Raw genomic sequence first — 20,600 nt, 5'->3', positions numbered from 1 at the left:
AGGGCACTTATTTTCTCAAAAAGGGTGGGAATTGGGTAATAAATGTATTTAGATCACTAACAGATTTAACAGTGATCATTCAGATGGGAATACCCCTTTATGAACTGACTATAAGGGATTGATCTTTTGACACCGTGAATAAGAAAGCTATTAAAATGACGTAAAGAGTTTGTAGCAGTTGGTTTTCTATAGCCTTCTGTAATAATGTCACCATCTTCTATAGCCACCGGGACAAATCCATCTTCAGTGTCAAATTTACACGTGAACTTCATATTCATCTCATTGATGTTATTTAAATAAGTAACAAAATCTAGAAACTGCACTTCCTCCTCTGAATATATGATGAACACGTAATGGATGTATCTAAAAGAAGCTTTGATCTACTGTACATAAGGATTTTTTACTGTTAACTCATAAGAGTCTTCAAAAACTGGTAAAAATATAGACGCCAAGGCAGCGGTCCCCAACCACCGGGCCGCGGCCCAGGACTGGGCCCTGGAAGATTGTTTGCCGGGCTACGGCAATACAGAGGAGGGGAGACGCCAGGTGCATGCGCGCCCGACACGCACATCACACACAACAAGCAGCCGTACAGTGGGAAGGAAGGAGAGCGTTCCTTCCTTCTCACTGTGATGCCGGCCAGCCACTGCGACCAATGAAAATGCTTAAAAAGGGCTAGTGAGGCAGGGATTGGTTAGGTCCCGTTGCCCCACCAATGGAAATGCTGAAAAGAGCTTGTGATGGGAGGGATTGGTTAGGTCTCACTGCCACACCAATGGAAATAAACATGACAGCGGGGGGGGGGAGGGGTATTGTCGGCATCCAGTTTCAGCTAGTATCTGAGGGAGTGAGCGGGAGGATGACCTGCAGATCCTCTTCCATGTCACCTTGAAAATATCAGGAGTGTAGCAGAGCCCAGTGTAGCAGAGCCGAGTGTAGCAGAGCCCAGTGTAGCAGAGCCCTGTGTAGCAGAGCCCTGTGTAGCAGAGCCCTGTTATATAGTGTTATATATTTTAATAGCCACCTTGTGTTTTGTTATGCACGTGAATCAGGCAGCGCCGACCAGCACCCCCTAAGACCTGACCTGCCCCAGAACCCCCCCCCCACCCCACCCGGTCCCTGGGAAAATTGTCTTGCATTACTGGTCCTTAGTGCAAAAAAGATTGGGGACCACTGAGCCAAGGTACATAGGACAGGAGTGTCCATCATCATAGCAATTTCTGACACCAGAAAAACCAAAGCATTACAAGACCAAACAAAAAGTAATGTCACACTCTGGATTTTTGTTTTACTCTGTTATGTCTCTGTCTTCTATATTTGGTTTTAATGTGTGTCTCAGAAAATCCATAGATCGGCCAAGAGCTAATGTTTTGTTCTTAAATTGATCAATTGTTATGATGTAAAATATAGGTGAAACTCTAAAAAGTAGAATATCATGCAAAAATTCATTTATTTCACTAATGCAACTTAAAATTTGAATTTTGTGAAAAGGTTCAATATTCTAGGCTCAAAGTGTCACACTCTAGTCAGCTAATGAATCCATACCCCCTGAGCAAAGGGTACCTCAAAATTAAAACTTTGCGGTTTCATAAGCTGTAAGCCATAATCATCCAATTTATAACAAATAAAGGCTTGAAATATCTCGCTTTGCATGTAATGAGTCTCATGTGTTAGTTTCACCTTTTAAGTTGTATTACTGAAATAAATGAACTTTGCACAATATTCGAATTTTTCAAGTTTCACCTGTAGACTGAATTATAGATGGAGAGTCCAGTGGTTATATGTCTGGATGGAATGTATCTCATCAGGATGTAAAATGCTCATTGTTTACACTGATTCTCATATGAAAAGGTCTCGGAGTATCCCAGGAATCTCTTACAGATGCTAAATAGGAGTGTGAACAATAGGTCTCTACCCTGCAAATACAATGTGTAAATGAAGGACCATCTCAGGAGGCCAGAAAATGCTAAACTGTTTGATGAGGAGGAGGCACCATTATGCTTCTATTGTATATGGTAATGAGAGAAGCCAGATCTCATAATAAAAGTTTCATTGATAATGAAGGTGGGACTGGGCGTCTCTTGGGGGAAGAGGAGGAGCAGATAGCTATAGCCACCAAAGGGGTATAAAAGACCCAAGCATGGCTCAGAAAGCTGGAATTCACCAAGGGAATTTACTTGGATCACTGACTTGCTGAGGAGAAGACACTGACAGGAGATCAAGTCCTGAGTGTGTGGAGAGTCCATGTCTGGTAAGTGTCACTGAACTGACTGTAAGTGGAAGGAATTATAAGATATTGTGATCTGTCCTGTGTATAAGGACAATGTGTCTCTGTAATGTCTCCTGTGTATGTCTCCATGTAGATCTCCATATAACTCCCATCATAACTGGACACAGATTTTCCACCTTTTACAATACACATTTTCTACACTTCTTTGTGTATTTCATTTCTTGCTCTGAACCTTAGAATCAGACCCAGTAAGAGGGAGGGAATTCCTACAATGGGAATAACTCTTTCCTGGAGGTTCAGTGATGGCAGCAGTGACTGGTGATTGTCCGCACAGTAGTGTGTAAGTGATTGTACACGCAGTGTCCATACATGTGATAGTACATACCTGTAACTGTGCCGGGAACACGGACAATCACCGATCCTGACTGCCATCACTGGACCACACCAAAGCATCAACAGGAGGAAAGAATATTACTGACAGGGGGAATCTTTAATTGGTGTCTGATTTGTCAATACGTTATTTTCCCCGTAGACACTTTTATTTCCAGCACCTCTATAGATATCTGTACATAGTAATATGATAAAGGTCTATATACAGAAAGCAGTCAGTACAGTATATAGTAAGTATCACCCCAAAGTCATCTATTACACATAAGTTTAGAAGTGTCATAAAGCCGCCCAGAATGTCTTTTTAAGGTTTTTTGTGTCCTTATGACTTAAATATATGTATCATTAAGAACATGAGCGACTGGAGGACAATCTGCTATTATTTATACTTCATTTAGATTCCATCACATTCCTGGCACTAGACCAATCTGATATAAAATGTGTATAAAATGCCGTACAGAAACAATGTCAATCAGAAAACAGATTCTAGTGATTTTACCATAAGAAATATGTGTCAAAGCCTCACTTCTCCACCTGGGTCCATGTGCCAGTCTCTAGGGGCTGTTGGGATCCATGTACCAATCTGTAACTCCTCATCTCCCACAATTAATTAAATAAAATGGTAGAGAATACTGAAATATTACTTTATTATAAATGCATTACCAGATTCCTCTCATTATTTATAATGGTAGTGTCATGGTGTGGCTCACTGTGACACGGGTTGCCATGTTTCCTCACATTGGTTGCTCTCGCATACTGGCTACAATGGATGCCGTGTAGGCTGGTTGCCAAAGGCAACAGGTATTTTTACGGCGGCCTGTGTGTATATACTGTTCTCCTTGTATTTTCTTTCTCCTCTCCCTGTTGTCTGGTTCTTGGGAGGTTAATGTCTTGGTCTGGCTGTGGTTACTAGGTGCTATACTGTATATTCCTGTTAGCTGTGGCCCCGGAGGTCAGTCTGTCTCCAGCTCTGCTGGGTGCAGGAACTATGAACCCGACCTGGGGTTCTTCTATCTGTCCTGTCTGTGTGGTCACCTACTGAGACATAAAAGGTCACCTTGTCCAGATCCATGTGTTTTGTGCAGCTCTGCCTGTTCTCCCATGAACTTACTCTAAATGGGGAAGAGGCATCTGCTAGTCTGGTTCTTTGCCTTTGTGCAGAGGCCTCCTGGGTTCTCCAGAGGCAGGATATATAGTCTATGTATGAAGCTCTGCCTGTGACCACCATGCATCCGTTCCATATGGGGTGCAGGCATTTGTCTTGTTATCTGGTTCCTATTATGACTTGTCTAAACAGTGTCCTGAGTTTGTTTGGGATCCTGTTTGTGTGCCTGGCTTGCAGTCCGTCCTGTGTCTGTCTGGTATGCTGGTGATTGCACCAACATCTGTCTCTGCTTCTAAGTGGCCAAGTGTACAGGGACTATCCTGGAGGTGCAACTAGTGAGCCCTTGGCTAAGTTCGTCCCCACCATCAGAGGCTCTGTGAAAAACAGGGATCAGTGAGTTTCCACCCTCTGGGTTTGGCCCAAAGTCAAACCAGTGCACTTGGGTCCAGTGATATTACCTGACACTCTACCCTTACCTGCTGGTCCAGCTTACTGTCATGTCCTGATCTCTGTTATTAAAGTTTTCATTATGGACCTTGTCTGTCTGCTTGCTTTGGTGTGTTATGCCTGATAGATGTTCTAGGGGTCTGTATGACCCTCAGTAGAACATGACAGGCAGTCTGTGTGCCGCCGTCCTCTCTGCACTTCTCTCATCATTTCATGAGCTCCGTTATTACAGAGACTCAGCTAAGATCTCACCAGTTGTATGGAGGATGGTGATCATTGACAATAGAGCAGAGAGGAGGCTGAGGCAGGTCTGTAGATCCCTGTTCTGAGATAACTAGACATGAGCGAATTTCATATTTTGAAATTCGTTCACACTTCTTTTGGTGGTGAAAGGAGAATTGCGTTATGGATTCCACAGACCATAACGTAATTCTATGACGGAATGCATTTGGAGGCATTCCGTTATTCATTCTGTCATAATAGAAGACTATGGACTGCAAAATGGATCCGTCCTGTTTCGTTATGTAGGGGAGTCCTCTCGTCATAGAACTGCGTTATAGTCTGTGGCAACGGAATCCATAATGCAATTCACCTTTTACCACTAAACGAAGTGTGAACAAATTTCATAAGCTAAAATTCCCTCATGTCTAGAAATAACCCATCCTGCTCTGTGATTTGGACCGGTTTTCTTTGTACTTGTAGGATTGTGGCCATTTTATTTCAGACTGATGAGTGCCCTGTAAATAAGACAAGCCATTATAAATAACAAAATGTTTGATAAATTTATACAAAAGTGATATTTTTGTATAATAATGTTATTCCCACAGTGGGACAAATAAAAAAAATTGAAAAAAAAGTTTTTTTTATTACTGTGTGCTGTCCGCATCCGCAATACCAGAGCGCGCCCCCAATCTTCCGGTCCGTGGATCCATAAAAAAATAGAACATGTCCTATTCTTGTCTGCAATTATGGACATGAATAAGCAGTTCTATGGGGGTGCCAGCCGGGTGCATTGCGGATCCGCAATATACTACGGACGTGTTGATGAACCCTTAATATGACTTTAGTGATCAATGCCAATGATGCTCTTGTGTGTGTCAAACAGAATTTGGTGACAGATTTATTTTATTTAATACATTTCATGTCTTATTAGCAGTTAATATTTAGAACATTGGTATATTTTTATCTGCATGCTAATTACATTTTATATTTTAACTGTTTGTGTGTAATTAGGAAAAAGAGAACCTTTTATCTTATAACATTTTTCTTTCCCCAGGTGAAGACTGGATAAAAGGCTCCCAAGGTCATCTAATTCTATCTCCATCTATATAGAAATAGAAGGTAATCAATCCAAAATTACCAATAATAGCACTGGACATAATCTGGCTGAGATGTCTTCAAATTTTGAATATGGGAAAGATTTTGAAAATAATGCTAATCTTTCTGTGCACAAAGAAATTCAGAAAGATGAAAGGTCATGTTCTGAAAGAGAGAAAACTTTTAATGTGATATCAAGTGTTGCTGAAAATAAGAGAAATAACACAGGAGAGAAGCCATATTCACATTCAGAATGTGGGAACTGTTTTTGTCGGAAATCGCATCTTGCTGATCATCAGAAAACTCACACAGGAGAGAAGCCATTTTTATGTACGGAATGTGGGAAATGTTATAGTGATAAATCAAGTCTTGTGCAACATCAGAGAATTCACACAGGGGAGCGGCCATTTCCATGTCCGGAATGTGGGAAATGTTTTAGTACGAAATCAATTCTTGTAAAACATCAGAAAATTCACAGCGGGGAGAAGCCATTTGCATGTCCTGAATGTGAGAAATGTTTTAATCGAAAACCAGATCTTGATATACATCTGAGAACTCACACAGGTGAGAAGCCATATTCATGTCCTGAATGTGAGAAATGTTTTAATCAAAAAACACTTCTTGATACACATCTGAGAACTCACACAGGAGAGAAGCCATATTCATGTCCTGAATGTGAGAAATGTTTTACTGATAAATCAAGTCTTATTAAACATCAAAAAATTCACACTGGAGAGAAGCCATTTCCATGTCCTGAATGCAGGATGTCATTTAAACGTAAAGATCAGTTTGAGATTCATCTGAAAATTCACACAGGAGAGAAGCCATTTTCATGTTCTGAATGTGAGAAGTGTTTTAGTCAGAAATCAAATCTTGTGCAACATCAGAGAATTCACACAGGAGAGAAGGGATTTTCATGTTCTGAATGTGAGAAGTGTTTTAGTATGAAATCAAATCTTGTGCAACATCAGAGAATTCACACAGGAGAGAAGGGATTTTCATGTTCTGAATGTGAGAAGTGTTTTAGTAAGAAATCAAATCTTGTGCAACATCAGAGAATTCACACAGGAGAGAAGGGATTTTCATGTTCTGAATGTGAGAAGTGTTTTAGTATGAAATCAAATCTTGTTCGACATCAGAAAACTCACACAGGAGAGAAGCCATTTTCATGCTCAGAATGTGGGGAGTGGTTTAGTGAGAAATCAAGTATTGTGAGACACTTGAGAATTCACCCAGGAGAAAAGCCTATTTAATATACAGAATGTGGGAAATGCTTTGGCTGTAAATTAAAAGGGTTGTGCGGGCTTTTAAGCCCTTCATGTATTATGACGTAACTGTATGTCATAATTAGAGATGAGCGAATCAACTTCAAATTAAAATCCGAAGTCAATTTGAATATAACTTCGGTCCAATACTGTATGGAGCGAGCGCTCCGTACCGTATTAGTCTGCATTGGCTCAGATGAGCCAAAGTTATTACTTAAATAGTATTGGACCGGCACTCAAACATATGGGTTCACGCAAAGAACCCATAAAGTAAAGTAGTGCAATTTATTAGAACATAAAAAACATACATACACATAATAGTGGGATAAATGAGATAATGGGTGGACTATCTCATGTATAAAGTCCATACAATGCAGGTTATTGGAGAAAATGAATATTGTCCCGTGCTTATGCAAATATTACCTATTAGGCAAAATCGATAGCAAATAGTCTCATAGTGTGATGAGTATAATACTCACTATTTACTGCGCAACTCAGTGGCGTCCCACATGTAAGAGCGCTTACCTCGGTGTCGATTCAATCCAATGCAAACGGCAGAGTGTAGTTGCTTACTGACATCATAAAATTGAATCTCCGCAAGATCGCTTCAATTATCGCGAGATGAGCTGTTACTTTTTCTTTCTCTTTCGTATAATACAGACTCTTCAATCGCTGCTAAAAATCGTAGTGAAGCTTCGATCTTGTGATCCTGGATTGTTATCAGTAGCCAGCTGTTAATAAAGTCGACCACCAGTCGGTTTGCTTTCGTTCGTTTCAGAAGATAATTTCCTTGGTGTCTTTCAATGTTGCATGGCCATGCTTAAAATTTCAGACTCTTTATGAATATCCCATCAATCCCATTTTTGGACATTGGCACCTATCCATGTATATAGAGAGTGAGCCGTCCCATTACTATTCATTTACTGGAAGTTATTACTTGGCAATATCTCGCGTGACTTTGCGTAATAACATAATAGATTGATTTTAACTATAAAAAATCATTTCCCGAACTCGATGTCGGTTCCAAGGTACCAATTGGAACCAAACCCGAGTTGGGGGAAATTGGTTTTTCACAGTAAAAATGTATCTATGAAGTTATTACGCAAAGTCACAAGAGACTTCGCTAAGTAATAACTTAATGTCATCTGGGCCAATACAGACTAATACTGTACGGAGCGCTCGCTCCATACAGTATTGGACCGAAGTTTTATGCAAATCAACTTTAGATGTTTTATCCGAAGTCGATTTGCTCATCTCTAGTCATAATGCCTGAGGGAATGTATCTAACCTGACAGGAAGCGGAGACTGCGTCGCACCCGTCATTTAACCCCTGAGGTGCTGCAATCAACGCAGATCGCGGTGCCTGTGAATGAAGGCAGAGGGATGCTGCTTCCTCTGGGTGCTGGCACACAGTGCAGTTCTGACATGCATTTAGGATGCAGTTTTTTATTGTAGCTAGCTGGAATTACTTAAATCATTCCCACTATGCAGAACACCAGGGGTTAACAATGCTGCCAAACTGGCTAAATTGAATGCATGTCAGAACTGCACTGTGTGCCAGTACCATCTGCTTTATGATCGGTTGCCATGGCAGCCCGCAAGCTGCTTAAGTGGTCCAGGCCTGCGATGGCGTTCTCCATACTGAGCTATGCACGAGGCACAGCTCAGAATGGAGAGAAGTAAAAATCCTATTCACCCTAAGGGCTCATGCACACAAACATATTTTTTTTCCGTGTCTGTTACGTTTTAGTTTTTTTGTCGACCATATGCAGAACTATTCAGTTCAATGGGTCCGTAAAAAATGGAAGTTACTCCGTGTGTATTCCGTTTCCATATGCCCGCTCCTTAAAAAAATAGAACCTGTCCTATTATTGTCTGCATTACCAACAAAGATAGGACTGTTCTATTAGGGGCCAAATGTTCCGTTCCGCAAAATACAGAATGCACACGGACGTCACCCATGCTTTTTGTGGATCAGTTTTTGTTTTTTTCGCACCTCAAAATACATACGGTCATGTGCATGAGCCCTAATAGAGATCTATTAGTGTGAATTGGAGACGGGATCAAGAGATCCCATGTACTAAGGGACATATTGGTGCTATAAAAAAAAATATATATATATATTACTATAAATCACCCCCTTTACCAATTTTACATATAAAAATATATAAACAATAAAAAAATAAACATATTTTGTATCGCTGTGTGAAAATCTCTGAACTATAAAAAAAATCCTGTACAGTGAACGCCGTACATACTGCAAAAATGGTACCAATAAGAAATAGTTAGTTACAAAAAACAAGCCCTCCTACAGCTTTGTAGACCGAAAGATAAAAAAAAGTTATATGGCAATGCAAGGGAAATGTATATATTTTATTTGAAATGTTTTTATGTTTTTTAAAGTAGTAAAACAAAAAAACCTATACAATTTGGTATCGCTGCATTTGTATGGAGCCACAGAATAAGGATGTTAGGTCATTTGTAGAGCACAATAAACGATGTGATGTCAAAACCCCAAAAACCTTGACAGAATTATTTTTTTGCAAGAAATGGTAAATTAAATTATGACATTAGAAAATGCACCATATCCTGCAAAAAATGAGCCCTCCTATAGCTATGTGAACGGGAAAAATAAAAATGTTATGGTTATTGGATTGTGGGAAGGAAAAATACAAAATACAAAAATGAAATTAGGCCTCAACCACAAAGGGTTAATATTGATAACCTATCCTCAGAATAGGTCATCAATATCAGATCAGTAGGGGTCAGACACCCGGATCCCCCACTGCTCATCTGTACGAGGAGACGGCTCGCGCAATGCACACGTGCCTTCTTTCTCTCTCTTCCTGCTCTCCGCTGTATGTCTATGGGACAGTAGCGGTGAACATAAAGAAAGAAGGGAGATGACACGTGCACACTGCGCGAGCCGTCTCCTCAAACAGATCATCAGCGAGGGTGCCAGGTGTCGGACCCCCGCCAATCTGATATTGATGACCTATCCTGTAATCTATAGTGTATAAGTAATCCCAGGAGGCCTTTCTCTGTTCAGCACAGTGTATTCTTTATTGTAGCATATAAATCACAGTTTTTCGGGATGCGTTTCAGCCTGTCCAGCCGTCCTCAGCGGATGGATATGCTACAATAAAAAAATACACCGTGCTGAACAGAGAAACTCCTGCTGGGATTACTTATGCACTGTTCGTGGGGATTGCCCCTTCCCGTGCAGCGCGGACCACGGATCGAGTGCCGTCGGATTTCCTATATGACTATTCTGAGGATAGGTCATCAATATAGGAGAACCCGGACAACATCTTTAAGTCTAGTGAGACATCTGAATATTCATATGAGGGAGAATCCATACGTGCTTAGAGTCTAGGAGGGATCCATTGTAATGTTCGGAGTGTAGAAAATGTGGAAGGTGTGGAGCTTAGTTTTATGACCTGCTGCTTCACCTTGATTTCTGATCTATAATGTAAAGGTGTTTCCAGGATTAGAAGAAGAACTTCTTTACTCCAGAACATCTCCTATCCTGTCCAAGGGATGAGCGCAGCATTGTAACTCTGCCACATAAACTTTAACCTGTATAGCGCCACCTGCTGTTTGAGGTTTTCCTTATTTCTCTATCCACCTAAGTAACATTACTGAGGAGGACGCACATGCTCACTTATATCCTTCATCGGTCACCAGCCCTTTCCATGGTTAGAAGCCATCACAGGTGCCGGCAGGAATAACATGGACAGGACGAGAGCTGCGGCAGAAAGGACATGCTCTGTGAGAAAGGACATGCACCTGAGCTGCCAGCTTGAAATCAATCTATAAGAGCAATTGAAGAAATGAATGGGAACATCATTGGATCCACATGATCTACAGGCTGGTTTTATCTTTGTTAGAAAGAGACTATTGTGTATTGTATGAAGTCCAATTTTTCATTTTTTTATAATTATTAGATATTTCATTGTAGAGTAAGAATAGTTAAATGTGAGTTGATGGGAGCAGTGTCAGAAGCGGAGCAAAAGTATATAAAGAATCATCATAAAGGAAAATATTAAAATGGAAGAACATGACAGAATAAATGACTGAGTAGGTTACCCCGGAAAACTTCTGGCTGAGTTAGTTTATAAAAGTAAATCGTTTATAAATGATCTGATAGGAACTATTAAGGAATTTGCTAAATTGCTTGGGACAGACAAGACAGAAGGTGTGTGTGCGCTGTTTAGGAGGATGGTTGTAGTACTATTAGTGGCAGCTAAGTAGCAGGTAACGGAAGTGGCAGTAGGGGCAATATCAGCAGAAACATGATAGTAGGAAGGCAGACAGTGGCATGATGGTGGCAGCAGCTGTACAGCACACAACATGGTGGTAGGCAGGCAGACAGGAGTAGTGGCATAATAGGGCACCCTCTGAGCAGATCTAGTCATCGGCCTCAGCCGGAGGATTGTGAAAATCCACATGGATCCATGCCTCATTCTTTTGACAAAAGCTTGGTTTTCTTGGGTGTCATGCCTCCTGCCACACTGGAGGCTGGGCAAGAGAGAACAGACAGCGCACACTGGGCGAGTTCAGGCCACTGTTCCAGTCATCCTGTTGGCAAACAAGGGTGGCCACCAGCCACCGCAACAAGAGTTTCTTCCTTCTCCTGGTCTCTCTTGTGGCAGCTAGGAGACATCCACAGGTGCTACAGTGTCACATTTTCATCATTACTTTCTGCTTCTTCTGCTCAGATTCCTCCTTTGTAGTAAGCCATTGAAAAATGGAATGCATGGCCATTAGTGTTGATCGAGCATGCTCGGCCGAACACCAGTTCAGTTTGAGCATCTCGGCACATGGCGGTACTCGCAGCCAATAAACGTGTAGGTAAGTACTGCCCAAACTGTGATGACAATAGCCATGTTGGCTACTGGCATTACAGTGATTGGCTGGCCAAAACACGTCATCGGATGCTATAAAGCACCCGATGACACGTGCTCGGCTCAATATTAGTCAGGGATAGCTGTGCAAAGGAAGGGACAGAGAGTGAATTGAAATAGGGATTGAAATTATTTTTGTACAAAAAACGTTTCAGAGACCCAAAAGTCCTTGTAAGGACTATCCTGTGTGACAGTAGCAATATACGTTTATAGCGCAACCTGCGCTAAATTGCTCAGTGTTAGGGAGAGCTCTGCATAGGAAGGGATGGACAGTGTAGGGAGTGTAATTGGAAGATTTTTATCCCAAAATTTTTTAGAGACCCAAAAGTCCTTTTAAAGACTGTTGTGTGTGACAGTAGCAATATATATTTTTAACGCATTCTGCCCTAAATACCGCGTAATATGTCGCTGCACAGGGGCGTAGCTAAAAGCTCATGGGCCCTGGTGCAAGAGTACAGCTTGGGCCCCCAGTCCCTCAGTGCTTGTCGTAAAGGGGCAGGGAAGCACGTAGCCTTCCTGCTGCCTGAGGCAAACATTGAAAGGGCCCCCCCTCATGCACAATTCTTGACCTAACCACTTCCCTCCAGCCAGAGGTGTAAATCGACCAGCATGCACTTTCTATAATGCCAGTGTCTTATGTGGCACAAGGGTCTTTAGCCCCCTCAGGCTCCTGGGCCCGGTAGCAACTGCTACCTCTGCACCCCCTAATATTTTTAAAAATAGTTTCAATGTGTATCGGGCATACAGAATTTGTCTGGAAAATTGCTTGAGCCATCAACTTCAACATGAGTCAAAAATAGCTGGTTTAAAGACCAGGACCACAGTGGCAATCTTTAACAGGGTTTTCCATGAGTAGAATATTGAAAACCTATTCTGAGGATAGATCATCAATATCTGGGGTCCAACACTCAGCACCACCACTAAACAGTTGTTTGAAGGAGTCATGGCGCTCCATTAAGAGTTGTGACCTCTTCTCAGCATAACAAGCACATCGCCGTACATTGTATAGTGGTTGTGTTTACAATTAAGGTCTGTTTACTTGAATTAGACTGAGCTGCACATACTGTAAGCCATGTCACTGATAAAAATGACTGCAAGTGGCCTAGGAAGAGGCTGCATAGCTCACTGGATCGCCATAGCTTCTTCAAACAGCTGAGCTGGGAGTAGGGACCCACCGATCATATATTGATTACCTATCTTGCGGACTGTCTTTAACTATTCTATGCCCAGAAAACCCCTTTATGAAGTTGTCAGTCCATATTTTAAAAACGAGCAACCAGATCCCAGCGATTTAAGAGAACTAAACAGTGCCATAAGGATCTATGAAGCAGTAAGGCTCAGTGGACCTGTTGTAGGTAGAGTTGAGCGAACACCTGGATGTTCGGGTTCGAGAAGTTCGGCCGAACTTCCCGAAAATGTTCGGGTTCGGGATCCGAACCCGACCCGAACTTCATCCCGAACCCGAACCCCATTGAAGTCAATGGGGACCCGAACTTTTCGGCACTAAAAAGGCTGTAAAACAGCCCAGGAAAGGGCTAGAGGGCTGCAAAAGGCAGCAACATGTAGGTAAATCCCCTGCAAACAAATGTGGATAGGGAAATGAATTAAAATAAAAATAAAATAAATAAAAATTAACCAATATCAATTGGAGAGAGGTCCCATAGCAGAGAATCTGGCTTCACGTCACCCACCGCTGGAACAGTCCATTGTCATATATTTAGGCCCTGGCACCCAGCCAGAGGAGAGAGGTCCCGTAACAGAGAATATGGCTTCATGTCAGCAGAAAATCAGTCTTCATGTCATAGCAGAGAATCATGCTTCACGTCACCCAACACTGGAACAGTCCATTGTCAGATATTTAGGCCCAGGCACCCAGGCAGATGAGAAAGGTCCCAAAACAGAGAATCTGGCTTCATATCAGCAGAGAATCAGTCTGCATGTCATAGCAGAGAATCATGCTTCACGTCACCCAACACTGGAACAGTCCATTGTCAGATATTTAGGCCCAGGCACACAGGCAGAGGAGAGAGGTCCCATAACAGAGAATCTGGCTTCATGTCAGCAGAGAATCAGTCTTCATGTCATTGCAAAGAATCATGCTTCACGTCACCCAACATTGGAACAGTCCATTGGCATATATTTAGGCCCCGGCACCCAGACAGAGGAGAGGTTCATTCAACTTTGGGTTGCCCCGCAATATAATGGTAAAATGAAAATAAATATAGGATTGAATGAGGAAGTACCCTGGAGTACAATAATATATGGTTAAGGGGAGGTAGTTAATGTCTAATCTGCACAAGATATGGACAGGTCCTGTGGGATCCATGCCTGGTTCATTTTTATGAACGTCAGCTTGTCCACATTGGCTGTAGACAGGCGGCTGCGTTTGTCTGTAATGACGCCCCCTGCCGTGCTGAATACACGTTCAGACAAAACGCTGGCCGCCGGGCAGGCCAGCACCTCCAAGGCATAAAAGGCTAGCTCTGGACACGTGGACAATTTAGAGACCCAGAAGTTGAATGGGGCCGAACCATCAGTCAGTACGTGGAGGGGTGTGCACATGTACTGTTCCACCATGTTAGTGAAATGTTGCCTCCTGCTTACACGTTGCGTATCAGGTGGTGGTGCAGTTAGCTGTGGCGTGTTGACAAAACTTTTCCACATCTCTGCCATGCTAACCCTGCCCTCAGAGGAGCTGGCCGTGACACAGCTGCCCTGGCGACCTCTTGCTCCTCCTCTGCCTTGGCCTTGGGCTACCACTTGTTCCCCTGTGACAGTTGGGAATGCTCTCAGTAGCGCGTCTACCAACGTGCGCTTGTACTCGCGCATCTTCCTATCACGCTCCAGTGCAGGAAGTAAGGTGGGCACATTGTCTTTGTACCATGGATCCAGCAGGGTGGCAACCCAGTAGTCCGCACACGTTAAAATGTGGGCAACTCTGCTGTTGTTGCGCAGGCACTGCAGCATGTAGTCGCTCATGTGTGCCAGGCTGCCCAGAGGTAAGAACAAGCTGTCCTCTGTGGGAGGCGTATCGTCATCGTCCTGCGTTTCCCCCCAGCCACGCACCAGTGATGGGTCTAAGCTGCGTTGGGTGCCACCCCGCTGTGACCATGCTTCATCCTTATCCTCCTCCACCTCCTCCTCATCCTCGTCCTCCTCGTCCACCAGTAGTGGGCCCTGGCTGGCCACATTTGTACCTGGCCTCTGCTGTTGTAAAAACCCTCCCTCTGAGTCACTTCGAAGAGACTGGCCTGAAAGTGCTAAAAATGACCCCTCTTCCTTCTCCTCCTCCTCCTCCTCCTGGGCCACCTCCTCTTCCATCATCGCCCTAAGTGTTTTCTCAAGGAGACATAGAAGTGGTATTGTAACGCTGATAACGGCGTCATCGCCACTGGCCATGTTGGTGGAGTACTCGAAACAGCGCAACAGGGCACACAGGTCTCGCATGGAGGCCCAGTCATTGGTGAAGTGGTGCTGTTCCGCAGTGCGACTGACCAGTGCGTGCTGCAGCTGAAACTCCCCTATGGCCTGCTGCTGCTCGCACAGTCTGTCCAGCATGTGCAAGGTGGAGTTCCACCTGGTGGGCACGTCGCATATGAGGCGGTGAGCGGGAAGGCCGAAGTTACGCTGTAGCGCAGACAGGCGAGCAGCGGCAGGATGTGAATGCCGGAAGCGCGAACAGATGGCCCGCACTTTATGCAGCAGCTCTGACATGTCGGGGTAGTTGTGAATGAACTTCTGCACCACCAAATTCAGCACATGCGCCAAGCAAGGGATGTGCGTCAAACCGGCTAGTCCCAGAGCTGCAACGAGATTTCGCCCATTATCGCACACCACCAGGCCGGGCTTGAGGCTCTCCGGCAGCAACCACTCGTCGGTCTGTTGTTCTATACCCCGCCACAACTCCTGTGCGGTGTGGGGCCTGTCCCCGAAACATATGAGTTTCAGAATGGCCTGCTGACGTTTACCCCGGGCTGTGCTGAAGTTGGTGGTGAAGGTGTGTGGCTGACTGGATGAGCAGGTGGAAGAAGAGGAGGAGGAAGCCGAGTAGGAGGAGGAGGCAACAGGAGGCAAAGAATGTTGCCCTGCGATCCTTGGCGGCGGAAGGACGTGCGCCAAACAGCTCTCCGCCTGGGGCCCAGCCGCCACTATATTTACCCAGTGTGCAGTTAGGGAGATATAGCGTCCCTGGCCGTGCTTATTGGTCCGTATCTGTGGTTAGGTAGACCTTGCCACAGATGGCGTTGCGCAGTGCACACTTGATTTTATCAGATACTTGGTTGTGCAGGGAAGGCACGGCTCTCTTGGAGAAGTAGTGCCGGCTGGGAACAACACACTGTGGGACAGCAAGCGACATGAGCTGTTTGAAGCTGTCTGTGTCCACCAGCCTAAATGACAGCATTTCATAGGCCAGTAGTTTAGAAATGCTGGCATTCAGGGCCAGGGATCGAGGGTGGCTAGGTGGGAATTTACGCTTTCTCTCAAATATTTGTGAGATGGAGAGCTGAACGCTGGCGTGTGACATAGTTGAGATGCTTGGTGACGGAGGTGGTGGTGTTGGTGGTACATCCTCTGTTTGCTGGGCGGCAGGTGCCAACGTTCCTGTCACAACCAGACAGCTGAGAAGCTCTGACAGAAGCCTTTCAGAACCTCCTCCTTGAGTTTTCTTTGTTGTGCTGTTCAGTTCCTCATCTCGTTAGCCTCTCTCAGCTGTCATGTAGTTGGACTGATTGCTTCCCTTTAAATTCCTCCCCATGATGCATTACTGGGCGGCTTATATTTCTTCCTGGAGTGTGTGTGCATGCTGATCCCATTTTCCTGTCTGCTACTAAAGTTAAGTGCTGTACTTTCTTCTGTTATTTTCTGTTTGCTGGATCCCAGGTGACCCTGACTCCCTCCGTGTCTGGTGTAGGGAGCCGGTGGTCGTGTCCCCTCACTATTGTAGGGTGTTCAGGGGTTATATAGTCGAGGTACGTGGATATGCAACCATCCACCTCTGGGATCTTTGCATAGGCTGAGCAGCCAGGGAAAGTGCTAGGTCTTGTGCAGGGGTCTCCCCTTGGTTCCTTAGCTTTGGATCCAGTGAGTCATATATGCATGTTGCTTTGTCTTGTTTCCTGTACACCGTCCGTGACATTATAAGCCGCCAAAACCGTCTCAAGCATGGATCCGGTTTCACTTTTGGCTGAACGCTTCCAGGGTCTTTCATTGGAGGTAGCTGATCTTCGTAAGGACTTTTTCTCAGCTTCAAGTGACCGGTTCAGCTTGCGTTCATGGAGTTTGTTCTGAGCCTAAGATCTCGCTCCCGGATACGTTCTCCGGGGGTAGTGAGAATTTTGTGCGTTTTAGAGAGGCTTGCAAACTCCATTTTCGCCTTCTTCCCCATTCCTCTGGTGATGAGGAACGAAGGGTGGGGATCATTATATCGGTGCTCAGGGGTAACGCTCAGTCTTGGGCCTTTTCGCTGCCGGAGGGGGCACGGCCTCTCCGTTCAGTGGATGAATTCTTTTTAGCCCTGGGTCAGATATATGATGATCCGGATCGTATTGCTCTGGCTGAGTCTAGACTACGTCTATTATGCCAGGGTAAACAATCCGCAGAGATATACTGCTCAGAATTTCGGAGATGGGCAGCTGATACTGGTTGGAATGATGCTGCACTCCGAAGTCAATTTTGCCATGGTCTTTCAGAGGGATTGAAAGATGCATTTGCCTTTCATGAGAGACCAATTTCCTTGGACTCTGCTATGTCTCAGGCTGTTCGTATTGACAGGCGTCTTAGAGAGAGAGGAGAGATATCTCCTTCCTGTCATACTCAGTCCCAGGACAGTGCAGCGGTCTCTTTCTGTGCGCAGGGCTCTCGGTCGCTGTCAGCCCCTTCTGAGCAGGAGCCCATGCAGCTGGGAGGGTTTGTTTTTGTTGTGGAGGTATAAATCATTTGGCAAATGTTTGTCCCTCTAGGAGATTCAGGCAGTTTTCTGGGAGTAATAAAGAAACAAACAGGAAAAAATCTTTTAAAAATGTTCCGTCTGTTACTATTGGCAGGGTTGAGGCGGAAATTGAAGGTTTTCCGTTTGCTTGTAGTTCTCGTTTTGTCCTGCCTGCTAGGGTGGCGCTAGAGAGCAAGAGCATTTCTTGTGAGATTTTTGTGGATAGTGGAGCAGCGGTCAATCTCATTGATAGTCAATTTGCAATCCTGTTTTTGCTATTGATTCCGCTCCACTTTCTCAGAAATCATTAACCACTTAAGGACCACAGGTTTATACCCCCCTAGTGACCAGGCCCTTTTTTACAAATCGGCACTCCACAACTTTAGCGGTTTATTGCTCGGTCATGCAACTTACCACCCAAATGAATTTTACCTCCTTTTCTTCTCACTAATGGAGCTTTCATTTGGTGGTATTTTATTGCCGCTGACATTTTTACTTTTTTTGTTATTAATCGAAATTTAACGATTTTTTTGCAAAAAAATGACATTTTTCACTTTCAGCTGTAAAATTTTGCAAAAAAAACGACATCCATATATACATTTTTCGCCAAATTTATTGTTCTACATGTCTTTGATAAAAAAAAAATGTTTGGGCAAAAAAAAAATGGTTTGGGTAAAAGTTATAGCATTTGCAAACTATGGTACAAAAATGTGAATTTCCGCTTTTTGAAACAGCTCTGACTTTCTGAGCACCTGTCATGATTCCTGAGGTTCTACAATGCCCAAACAGTAGAAAACCCCCACAAATGACCCCATTTCGGAAAGTAGACACCCTAAGGTATTCGCTGATGGGCATAGTGAGTTCATAGAACTTTTTATTTTTTGTCACAAGTTAGCGGAAAATGATGATGATTTTTTTTATTTTTATTTTTTCTTACAAAGTCTCATATTCCACTAACTTGCGACAAAAAATAAAAAATTCTAAAAACTTGCCATGCCCCTCACGGAATACCTTGGGGTGTCTTCTTTCCAAATGGGGTCACTTGTGGGGTAGTTATACTGCCCTGGCAATTTAGGGGCCCAAATGTGTGAGAAGAACTTTGCAATCAAAATGTGTAAAAAATGACCGGTGAAATCCAAAAGGTGCACTTTGGAATATGCGCCCCTTTGCCCACCTTGGCTGCAAAAAAGTGTCACACATCTGGTATCGCCGTACTCAGGAGAAGTTGGGGAATGTGTTTTGGGGTGTCATTTTACATATACCCATGCTGGGTGAGAAAAATATCTTGGTCAAATGCCAACTTTGTATAAAAAAATGGGAAAAGTTGTCTTTTGCCAAGATATTTCTCTCACCCAGCATGGGTATATGTAAAATGACACCCCAAAACACATTCCCCAACTTCTCCTGAGTACGGCGATACCAGATGTGTCACACTTTTTTGCTGCCAAGGTGGGCAAAGGGGCACATATTCCAAAGTGCACCTTTCGGATTTTGCAGGGCATTTTTTACACATTTTGATTGCAAAGTTCTTCTCACACATTTGGGCCCCTAAATTGCCAGGGCAGTATAACTACGCCACAAGTGACCCCATTTTGGAAAGAAGACACCCCAAGGTATTCCGTGAGGGGAATGGCGAGTTTCTTAGAATTTTTTATTTTTTGTCGCAAGTTAGTGGAATATGAGACTTTGTAAGGAAAAAAGAAAAAAAAAGAAAAATCATCATTTTCCGCTAACTTGTGACAAAAAATAAAAAATTCTAGGAACTCGCCGTGCCCCTCACGGAATACCTTGGGGTGTCTTCTTTCCAAAATGGGGTCACTTGTGGCGTAGTTATACTGCCCTGGCAATTTAGGGGCCCAAATGTGTAAGAAGTACCTTGCAATCAAAATCTGTAAAAAATGGCCGGTGAAATCCGAAAGGTGCACTTTGCAATATGTGCCCCTTTGCCCACCTTGGCAGCAAAAAAGTGTCACACATGTGGTATCGCCGTACTCAGGAGAAGTTGGGGAATGTGTTTTGGGGTGTCATTTTACATATACCCATGCTGGGTGAGAGAAATATCTTGGCAAAAGACAACTTTTCCCATTTTTTTATACAAAGTTGGCATTTGACCAAGATATTTTTCTCACCCAGCATGGGTATATGTAAAATGACACCCCAAAACACATTCCCCAACTTCTCCTGAGTACGGCGATACCACATGTGTGACACTTTTTTGCAGCCTAGATGCGCAAAGGGGCCCAAATTCCTTTTAGGAGGGCATTTTTAGACATTTGGATCCCAGACTTCTTCTCACACTTTCGGGCCCCTAAAAAGCCAGGGCAGTATAAATACCCCACATGTGACCCCACTTTGGAAAGAAGACACCCCAAGGTATTCAATGAGGGGCCTGGCGAGTTCCTAGAATTTTTTTTTTTTTTGCATAAGTTAGCGGATATTGATTTTTTTTTGTTTTTTTCCTCACAAAGTCTCACTTTCCGCTAACTTAGGACAAAAATTTCAATCTTTCATGGACTCAATATGCCCCTCACGGAATACCTTGGGGTGTCTTCTTTCCGAAATGGGGTCACATGTGGGGTATTTATACTGCCCTGGCTTTTTAGGGGCCCTAAAGCGTGAGAAGAAGTCTGGAATATAAATGTCTAAAAATGTTTACGCATTTGGATTCCGTGAGGGGTATGGTGCGTCCATGTGAGATTTTATTTTTTGACACAAGTTAGTGGAATATGAGACTTTGTAAGAAAAAACAAAAACAAACAAAAAATTTCCGCTAACTTGTGCCAAAAAAAATGTCTGAATGGAGCCTTACAGGGGGGGGGGGGGTGATCAATGACAGGGGGGTGATCAATGACAGGGGGGTGATCACCCATATAGACTCCCTGATCACCCCCCTGTCACTGATCACCCCCCCTGTAAGGCTCCATTCAGACATCCGCATGATTTTTTACGGATCCATGGATACATGTATCGGATCCACAGAACGCATGCGGACGTCTGAATGGAGCCTTACAGG

Source organism: Bufo gargarizans, chromosome 3 (assembly GCF_014858855.1).
Source record: "Bufo gargarizans isolate SCDJY-AF-19 chromosome 3, ASM1485885v1, whole genome shotgun sequence".
NCBI classification, from domain to species: Eukaryota; Metazoa; Chordata; class Amphibia; order Anura; family Bufonidae; genus Bufo; species Bufo gargarizans.
The sequence above is the reverse complement of the archived record's forward strand: the minus strand, read 5'-3'. Positions refer to the sequence as shown.